A 10,080-nucleotide genomic window follows, 5' to 3' on the forward strand; every position below is an offset into this window, starting at 1 on the left:
ATGATCATTTTTGACCGCCAAATGGCATTTTTTTTTTACTTTTTTCATTAGATCTCCGAAACCGCTAGACCTGCCTTCATGCAAATTTGATCGGTTCTTCACCTTGTCAATACAAATAAAATGTTTTTTGAATTATTAAAATCGGACGCTCCGTACTCTTAAAAACTGAGTTACCGTTTTCGGCACTTTTGCCCCGTATCTTCGAAACGGCTAGACCTGCCTTCGCCAAAAACTAATCAGCACGTCTCTTTATAAATACGAATCGAATGTTCTTTGAATTATTCAAATCGGTTGATCGGTGTTCCCGAAATCGTCGACGAAAATTTGTATCCGCATATACATACACACACATACACACACACACACACATACATCCATTTTTTCTAAGGTATGCCAAAATATTCAGAAACCTTTGAAATGTCGAGAAATGCAAAAATTTTCATTTTTGATTTTTTTGCGATTACTATAACTTGCCCTACGGGAAGTTAATTAATTACATTAATTAAAATGAAAAAGTCCACAAAAGAGAAGTCGCTGAAAAACTACATACAACTCCAAATATTCACCGTCCTATTTCATAATAGTAATTTTTGTAGTCATTCTCATTTATATACCACATAGTTATACATTCAAAATTAGGTAGTTATTTTTTATACTAATAATTTGCTAGAAATATTTTTTGTGGGGTCATCATATAATAGTGCAACCCGTCATAAAATTTTGAAAAGGTTGCTCGCCCTTGATTTATACAATGTAACAAATGTATTTAGAAAGAAAGTAAGAAGAATAAATACACAAAAAAAACATTGAGGCAGAAGTTACAAACTGGCATATAATAAAAATTTTTCTTATTCACCAGCAACATTAAATATGAGAGCTCGTCTTTTTTCCTTAAAAGCATAAAACGTCACTGGGTGCAACCTGTTGCATTTTACTTATCGAATTGAGTTATGAATAGCATTAATTTGAAATGTATTGTTGTAGATGTTAAAAGAAAACTATTAAGTATTGGTCTAAATGATATAGTAATAGTTTGAAATCAGTTTGCTGCTAATTTCAAAACTATAAATGTGCTTCTTCAATAGATACTGAGGAACTATATAAAACACGAAATCTCATCTGGCATAAACTTATATTTGAAATAGATGGCCAGTTATGATATAGTTCTTTTGGATGATCCTCCACAATAGCTAAAATAAGAAATAACTTTAGATTTATAGATCAAAAAGGAGAGGCATACGAAGAATGTTGGAAAGATATCAGATTATTATGACTTTTATAACAATTTTGTATGTTTTGCCATTGCACTACTTTAATGGAACACCTCGATGAAACAAAAATAAAAAATGAAGGTTAGCTTGGCAGCACAAGTATTTCAAAACTTATAGCTCTTAGACTTCAATATTTCAATGTACATTCTCATGAAACAAATGTGAGCACTATTTCAGAAGGTACTGATAAACTTTTGGAGTTCATGAATTGTCTTTTTGATAATGTCAATTATTTAGCTCATTTTCCAACAAATGACAATATATTTCGTTGTGCCAATTATCATAATTCTGTGCCAAACTGCAATGCAAGTGTTATTCTCAATGCATTTTATTAAAACAGATTACATTATGAAAACTTCTACAATTGAAAATTAAATTAGAACCATAGATGATTTGGAACATATTTGGAAAAAATTCAAATTCAATTAATTGATTTAATCACTTGCGTATGCAAAATTTTAATCAGAACACCCTGGAAGACTTTTTTGGCAACATAAGAAGGCAAGGTGGACATATTAAAAATCCAAATCCTTATTCTTGAGGTAATTGCGATAATAAATTAAATTATTTGGACTTATATTTTGTTTACTTTTTAATTTAAGTATAATTATATATATATATATATATATATTAGAGTGGGCCAATTTTTTGCATATTGAGGCACCTCGCTAATTTAACTTTTTACATCATTTGAAACAATATTGTAAAAAAAAGCATAACCCGCAAATGAATTTAAAGTCAGCGAAAAATTTCAAACATTTTTTAATTTAAAGTAAAAATTGAAAAATCTCATGAAAAATATATTATGACATATATCGAGTTATACATCATTTTATTCGTAATTTTATTCTGCATCTTTCGTACGAACAAAGTTTTTTTGTATCTTTTACGGTTTAGACAGTATAAGGCAATCTGTGTAGTTGTTAACTTGTCAAAATGCAAAGTGCGGATAGGTTAGAGCAACACTCCTCACGATTCGATATTTCTCTAAAGAAAACATATAAACTATTATACATCATTAGAAAGGTCTCAAAATTCTTAGTTCTTTTTCCATACATCACAACTTCGAATTTTGCACGGTGTGGCCTACAGGCGAGTTGCCGTTATGAAAATCGGAAAATCTAGAGAAAATTATATGAACACACCTAACCATTTATATACCATTTTATTCGTAATTTTATTCTGCATCTTTCGTACGAACAAAGTTTTTTCGTATCTTTTACGGTTTTTATGTTATAGAGCAATATGTGTAGATGTTAACATGTCAAAATGCAAAGTGCGGCTAGGTTGGAGCAATACTCTTCACGATTCGATATTTCTCTAAAGAAAACATATAAACTATTATACATCATTAGAAAGGTCTCAAAATTCTTAGTTCTTTTTCCATACATCACAACTTCGAATTTTGCACGGTGTAGCCTACAGGCGAGTTGCCGTCGTGAAAATTCGGAAAAATCGGAAAATCTAGAGAAAATTATATGAACACACCTAACCATTTATATACCATTTTATTCGTAATTTTATTCTGCATCTTTCGTACGAACAAAGTTTTTTCGTATCTTTTACGGTTTAGACAGTATAAGGCAATCTGTGTAGTTGTTAACTTGTCAAAATGCAAAGTGCGGCTAGGTTGGAGCAATACTCTTCACGATTCGATATTTCTCTAAAGAAAACATATAAACTATTATACATCATTAGAAAGGTCTCAAAATTCTTAGTTCTTTTTCCATACATCACAACTTCGAATTTTGCACGGTGTAGCCTACAGGCGAGTTGCCGTCGTGAAAATTCGGAAAAATCGGAAAATCTAGAGAAAATTATATGAACACACCTAACCATTTATATACCATTTTATTCATAATTTTATTCTGCATCTTTCGTACGAACAAAGTTTTTTCGTATCTTTTACGGTTTTTATGTTATAGAGCAATATGTGTAGATGTTAACATGTCAAAATGCAAAGTGCGGCTAGGTTGGAGCAATACTCTTCACGATTCGATATTTCTCTAAAGAAAACATATAAACTATTATACATCATTAGAAAGGTCTCAAAATTCTTAGTTCTTTTTCCATACATCACAACTTCGAATTTTGCACGGTGTAGCCTACAGGCGAGTTGCCGTCGTGAAAATTCGGAAAAATCGGAAAATCTAGAGAAAATTATATGAACACACCTAACCATTTATATACCATTTTATTCATAATTTTATTCTGCATCTTTCGTACGAACAAAGTTTTTTTGTATCTTTTACGGTTTAGACAGTATAAGGCAATCTGTGTAGTTGTTAACTTGTCAAAATGCAAAGTGCGGCTAGGTTGGAGCAATACTCTTCACGATTCGATATTTCTCTAAAGAAAACATATAAACTATTATACATCATTAGAAAGGTCTCAAAATTCTTAGTTCTTTTTCCATACATCACAACTTCGAATTTTGCACGGTGTAGCCTACAGGCGAGTTGCCGTCGTGAAAATTCGGAAAAATCGGAAAATCTAGAGAAAATTATATGAACACACCTAACCATTTATATACCATTTTATTCATAATTTTATTCTGCATCTTTCGTACGAACAAAGTTTTTTTGTATCTTTTACGGTTTAAGAGAAAATCGAGGAAAACTGGTTTGAACATTTATTGTAAAATTAGAAAATTTAAACAAATAATTATAAAAAATAATATAACTATATATAAATTCGTTTTATATTCATTGAGATCTATAAAAATCAATAAATACATAATTTTATACAAAAGTTTAAAAAAACCCAAAAAACACCTAAAAACTCAATAATTAACTATAATTCATATTGTCCATATATATAAAACTGTTTGAACATCTAACAAAATTTTCGACAAAAATTTTTCTATCATAAGGGTTCACAGTTCGAAATTTTCCCAGACTTTTGTCTTGACGATTCACACCGTAAGCGCGAGCAGGCCCTCGCCGCAGGTCAAATGCACATCGCTTGGGACTCAGTCAAATACCTACGCTGTGGCCGCGCGCCTTATATAGGGGGATAGGTCGTGTCGAGTGCGATGCGAGCAAGCTCAGGCTAAAGTACGCTATGTTGTTCGGGCGGGTACGGATATCATTCCCCGGTGTAGTTTTTACATCATATTCGATACTTTTAGTCTGTCAATGATATATTAGCGTAACTTTTAATAATGTTGTGAGCCACATCTAGAATTATATACCCCTTATATATTCGGATGCTGGTTTGCGGCTATAGATAACTGGTGGTAGGATCATTCGTTTTCAAACGTTCGATCAGAGAGAGTTGAAATTATTTGGGTCTGCGGACCGCAAATATGAAATCTATATATTTTAATAATATAGAATTTTACAAATTGACTACGGTCAAATATATGTGAATATAGCAGAACTAGCAAAGCTTCTCGCAGCGATGGTCTTTCGTTTTATGAACGTTTGATCGGAGCGAGTTGAAATTATTTGGGTCTGCGGACCGCAAATATAAAATCTATATATTTTAATAATATAGGATTTTACAAATTGACTACGGTCAAATATATGTGAATATAGCAGAACTAGCAAAGCTTCTCGCAGCGATGGTCTTTCGTTTTATGAACGTTTGATCGGAGCGAGTTGAAATTATTTGGGTCTGCGGACCACAAATATGAAATCTTGTGATTACTCGACAAATTATTGCTGTAATCAAGTGCGCTCCTATAGTATAATATACTGTGGGCAAAAGCCTCTGGCAATGATCATTCGTTTCATTAACGTTTGACCGGAGCTAGTCGCAAAATATTGCGCAGTGTGCAAAAGCAGCGTGACGCAGTTTACAACCGCTTAGCGCTCTTATGCATTGTGTGAGAGCACTGCCATGTATATCTGCTCGGTATCGCCAGATGCTTGAGCGAATGACGAAGTTCGTTGTGAAAACGGCGTTCTTTTTGAATATTATACTTTAAACGCATAGCTCAATCAATTCTTTGGGCGCTAGATGAAAGTCTAGTGTTTTAAAGTCGATTGTAGTAAACGCTTGCGTTAGTATTCTATATACTCTGCACATTTTATTCAAATTGTGCGAATTTGAACATTCGCTTCATTGCGTTGTTTTAAGAAAATGAAAAATCAGCGAAAGCAGATTTTTCAATCTCACACACAGTGAAATATTCATATTTCAATTTTAAAGCGAGGACGTTTGTTTTTGGACCACAACGTGCTCTAAAATTGCTAAAGTGGTTGCGCGTCCTAGAGAATTTATTTTCTTGCGACCCGCCATATAGCCTGTCCAGACCATCGCGGTGATGGTTCGCACGGTAACCCGAGGCGACCCGTCGCTGCAGGTCAAACTGTCGTAGACCGTGTCTAGAATAATATACGCCGTATATGTTCGGATGTCGGTTTACGGCCGGGTTCTGGACCTTATTTATAAGTGTTCAACCATACTGTACAGCATATCCGCGGGCATGTGTCGTTGACGCAAAGACTCTTATGCGGAAAATAAAATATACAAATGCAATCAACTCAATACTCTCCGAGCGAGAATAAAAGTTAGTTATAACGATGAATTCTTATAATGAATTCGCCCCGACGTTTTCAATCTAACGAAGGGTAAAGAGACTGTTTGAAATTAACTGGGTCTGCGGACCGCAAATTTCATGTACGGACCGCCGTTTCGACGGTTGTTAAAGGTCTAGCCTCTGTGTAAGCGCAGAATATATAAAATATCAAGTCGCGATGTAAACTGTTCGTCATGTCCAGGGAATATCGTACGACTCAGATATATATATGTAAGAAAATTCGTTGTTTAGAAATATTCATCGAACTTTTCTATACAAAGTGTGGTCTCTCGGGTGACGCCGAGGGACATTTACGCACTATGCTATTATATATATAGCACCCTGGTTGATCCTGCCAGTAGTATATGCTTGTCTCAAAGATTAAGCCATGCATGTCTCAGTGCAAGCCACATTAAGGTGAAACCGCGAATGGCTCATTACATCAGTTATGGTTCCTTAGATCGTACCCACATTACTTGGATAACTGTGGTAATTCTAGAGCTAATACATGCAAATAGAGTTCCGACCAGAGATGGAAGGAATGCTTTTATTAGATCAAAACCAATCGGTGGCGGGCTTGCCTTGCTCACCGTTTGACTTGGTGACTCTGAATAACTTTGTGCCGATCGCACGGTCTAGTACCGGCGACGCATCTTTCAAATGTCTGCCTTATCAACTGTCGATGGTAGTTTCTGCGACTACCATGGTTGTTACGGGTAACGGGGAATCAGGGTTCGATTCCGGAGAGGGAGCCTGAGAAACGGCTACCACATCCAAGGAAGGCAGCAGGCGCGCAAATTACCCACTCCCGGCACGACGAAAAATAACGATACGGGACTCATCCGAGGCCCCGTAATCGGAATGAGTACACTTTAAATCCTTTAACGAGGATCTATTAGAGGGCCAGTCTGGTGCCAGCAGCCGCGGTAATTCCAGCTCTAATAGCGTATATTAAAGTTGTTGCGGTTAAAAAGCTCGTAGTTGAATCTGTGTCCCACACTGTCGGTTCACCGCTCGCGGTGTTCAACTGGCATGTCTGTGGGACGTCCTACCGGTGGGCTTAGCCCGTAAAAAGGCGGCCCAACTCAAAATCCTACCAAGGTGCTCTTCACCGAGTGTCGAGGTGGGCCGGTACGTTTACTTTGAACAAATTAGAGTGCTTAAAGCAGGCTCATTCGCCTGAATATTGTGTGCATGGAATAATGGAATAGGACCTCGGTTCTATTTTGTTGGTTTTCGGAATTCCGAGGTAATGATTAATAGGGACAACTGGGGGCATTCGTATTGCGACGTTAGAGGTGAAATTCTTGGATCGTCGCAAGACGGACAGAAGCGAAAGCATTTGCCAAATGTGTTTTCATCAATCAAGAACGAAAGTTAGAGGTTCGAAGGCGATCAGATACCGCCCTAGTTCTAACCATAAACGATGCCAGCTAGCGATCCGCCGAAGTTCCTCCGATGACTCGGCGGGCAGCTTCCGGGAAACCAAAGCTTTTGGGTTCCGGGGGAAGTATGGTTGCAAAGCTGAAACTTAAAGGAATTGACGGAAGGGCACTACAAGGAGTGGAGCCTGCGGCTTAATTTGACTCAACACGGGAAACCTCACCAGGTCCAGACACCGGAAGGATTGACAGATTGAGAGCTCTTTCTTGATTCGGTGGGTGGTGGTGCATGGCCGTTCTTAGTTGGTGGAGTGATTTGTCTGGTTAATTCTGATAACGAACGAGACTCTAGCCTGCTAAATAGACGTACTTTCTGGTATCGCAAAGACCCTCCGCTTCGGCTTCGGTCGTTGTTGGTTGTGGTTCTCACTACCGGCGTACAAATATATCTTCTTAGAGGGACAGGCGACATTTAGTCGCACGAAATTGAGCAATAACAGGTCTGTGATGCCCTTAGATGTTCTGGGCCGCACGCGCGCTACACTGAAGAGATCAGCAGGTTTTCCTTGGCCGAAAGGTCCGGGTAATCCGTTGAAGCCTCTTCGTGCTAGGGATTGGGGCTTGCAATTCTTCCCCATGAACGAGGAATTCCTAGTAAGCGCGAGTCATAAGCTTGCGTTGATTATGTCCCTGCCCTTTGTACACACCGCCCGTCGCTACTACCGATTGAATTATTTAGTGAGGTCTTCGGACCGGTGCGCGGCAGCGTTTCGACATTGCCGATGTTGCTGGGAAGATAACCAAACTTGATTATTTAGAGGAAGTAAAAGTCGTAACAAGGTTTCCGTAGGTGAACCTGCGGAAGGATCATTAACGTACATTTACTATTAAGTGAATGAAACGTGTGCTATATGTCGCAATATAATGTTGCAGACTAAATGTTGTGCGCTCCCATAGTATAATATACTGTGGGCAAAAGCCTCTGGCAATGATCATTCGTTTCATTAACGTTTGACCGGAGCTAGTCGCAAAATATTGCGCAGTGTGCAAAAGCAGCGTGACGCAGTTTACAACCGCTTAGCGCTCTTATGCATTGTGTGAGAGCACTGCCATGTATATCTGCTCGGTATCGCCAGATGCCTGAGCGAATGACGAAGTTCGTTGTGAAAACGGCGTTCTTTTTGAATATTATACTTTAAACGCATAGCTCAATCAATTCTTTGGGCGCTAGATGAAAGTCTAGTGTTTTAAAGTCGATTGTAGTAAACGCTTGCGTTAGTATTCTATATACTCTGCACATTTTATTCAAATTGTGCGAATTTGAACATTCGCTTCATTGCGTTGTTTTAAGAAAATGAAAAATCAGCGAAAGCAGATTTTTCAATCTCACACACAGTGAAATATTCATATTTCAATTTTGAAACGAGATTTTGTATCTCGGACCGAAACGCGAAAGCTTTACGGTGTACTAATTGTAACCATAATAATCATACTAGTTTCAGAATCGCCCGAGTTATCTTAAACGATTTCGAGGGGATCACGATCGAAACATGTATAAATATATATAAAATCACCCTGAACGGTGGATCACTTGGCTCGTGGGTCGATGAAGAACGCAGCTAATTGCGCGTCGACATGTGAACTGCAGGATACATGAACATTGACATTTCGAACGCACATTGCGGTCCTCGGATACTGTTCCCGGACCACCTCTGGCTGAGAGTCGTATAACATTACCAGACTGCCGCTTGCTTTAAACGGCTTGCCGGCGAATGATGGAGTTTCGCGTAAATGCGTGCTCTTAAATAATTCACTCAACGTGTGAGCCAGTCCACTTTGCAACATCGGACATTACCGTTCGTTGACGTTCTGTGGGATTACGGCGGGTTGTGTGTCCTAGAGATTTTATATTCTTGCGACCCTCCCGATAACCGGAAACCCGAACTCTTCGAAATGCGGTTTCGTTCCGGCAAATTTGGACGATTCAAAGGTTCCTCGTCGATTTTGTGTGCGCTTGCTTACTAACGTTTGCGAGCACATCATAATCATAATACGACCTCAGAGCAGATGAGATTACCCGCTGAATTTAAGCATATTACTAAGCGGTGGAAAAGAAACTAACTAGGATTCCCTTAGTAGCGGCGAGCGAACAGGGAAGAGCCCAGCACTAAATCCCGCGGCCGGAGACGGACGCTGGGAAATGTAGTGTTAGGGAGGATCCGATTATCTCGGTGCGTTGCGGCGAGTTCAAGTCCATCTTGAATGGGGCCATTTACCCATAGAGGGTGCCAGGCCCGTAGCGACCGTTGCGCGTATCGAGAGGATCTCTCCTCAGAGTCGAGTTGCTTGAGAGTGCAGCTCTAAGTGGGTGGTAAACTCCATCTAAGGCTAAATATGACCACGAGACCGATAGCGAACAAGTACCGTGAGGGAAAGTTGAAAAGAACTTTGAAGAGAGAGTTCAAGAGTACGTGAAACCGTTCAGGGGTAAACCTGAGAAACCCGAAAGATCGAAAGGAGAGATTCAATGTTATCATTGTCTTCCATTTATTGGCGTGCGATTGACCGGGATTCGTCCTGCGATACGCCGTCGGTTTATGCGTTAGGCGGCGATGGCATGCACTTCTCTCTCAGTAGGACGTCGCGACCCGTTTGGTGTCGATCTACGACCGCGGCGGTAGCCTGTCACGAATTTATTCGCGCCAGACCCCGCGTGCTCCGGCCGACTGCCAGACGGTATAAATGATATGGTATAGGGTCGCTTTTAAGCGTTCGGCCGGTTGCAAGCACGGACGGTTATTGGCCGTCGGACCTAGTCCGGCATCGATGCCGCCTCGAGCTGTTAGCTACCGTGTTCTCGAACGGACTCTATTACCGGTCAGCGATGCTATTGCTTGGTACT

The 10,080-nt window shown here is 39.1% G+C and overlaps 2 non-coding genes across 2 annotated transcripts; both read left to right on the forward strand.

Moving 5' to 3' along the window:
• The first annotated feature begins 6,135 nt into the window (after nt 1-6,135).
• LOC113390990 lies at nt 6,136-8,051 on the forward strand. The gene has a single exon (XR_003368305.1). It is a non-coding gene; the product is annotated as a small subunit ribosomal RNA (ribosomal RNA).
• A 698-nt stretch (nt 8,052-8,749) lies between these two features.
• Nucleotides 8,750-8,904, forward strand: LOC113390989. Its single transcript, XR_003368304.1, has one exon. It is a non-coding gene; the product is annotated as a 5.8S ribosomal RNA (ribosomal RNA).
• The last annotated feature ends 1,176 nt before the right edge of the window (nt 8,905-10,080 follow it).

This window comes from Ctenocephalides felis, unplaced genomic scaffold (assembly GCF_003426905.1).
Source record: "Ctenocephalides felis isolate EL2017-DRISC unplaced genomic scaffold, ASM342690v1 CF-g0.4_SCAFFOLD_03722, whole genome shotgun sequence".
In the NCBI taxonomy this organism is placed as follows: domain Eukaryota; kingdom Metazoa; phylum Arthropoda; class Insecta; order Siphonaptera; family Pulicidae; genus Ctenocephalides; species Ctenocephalides felis.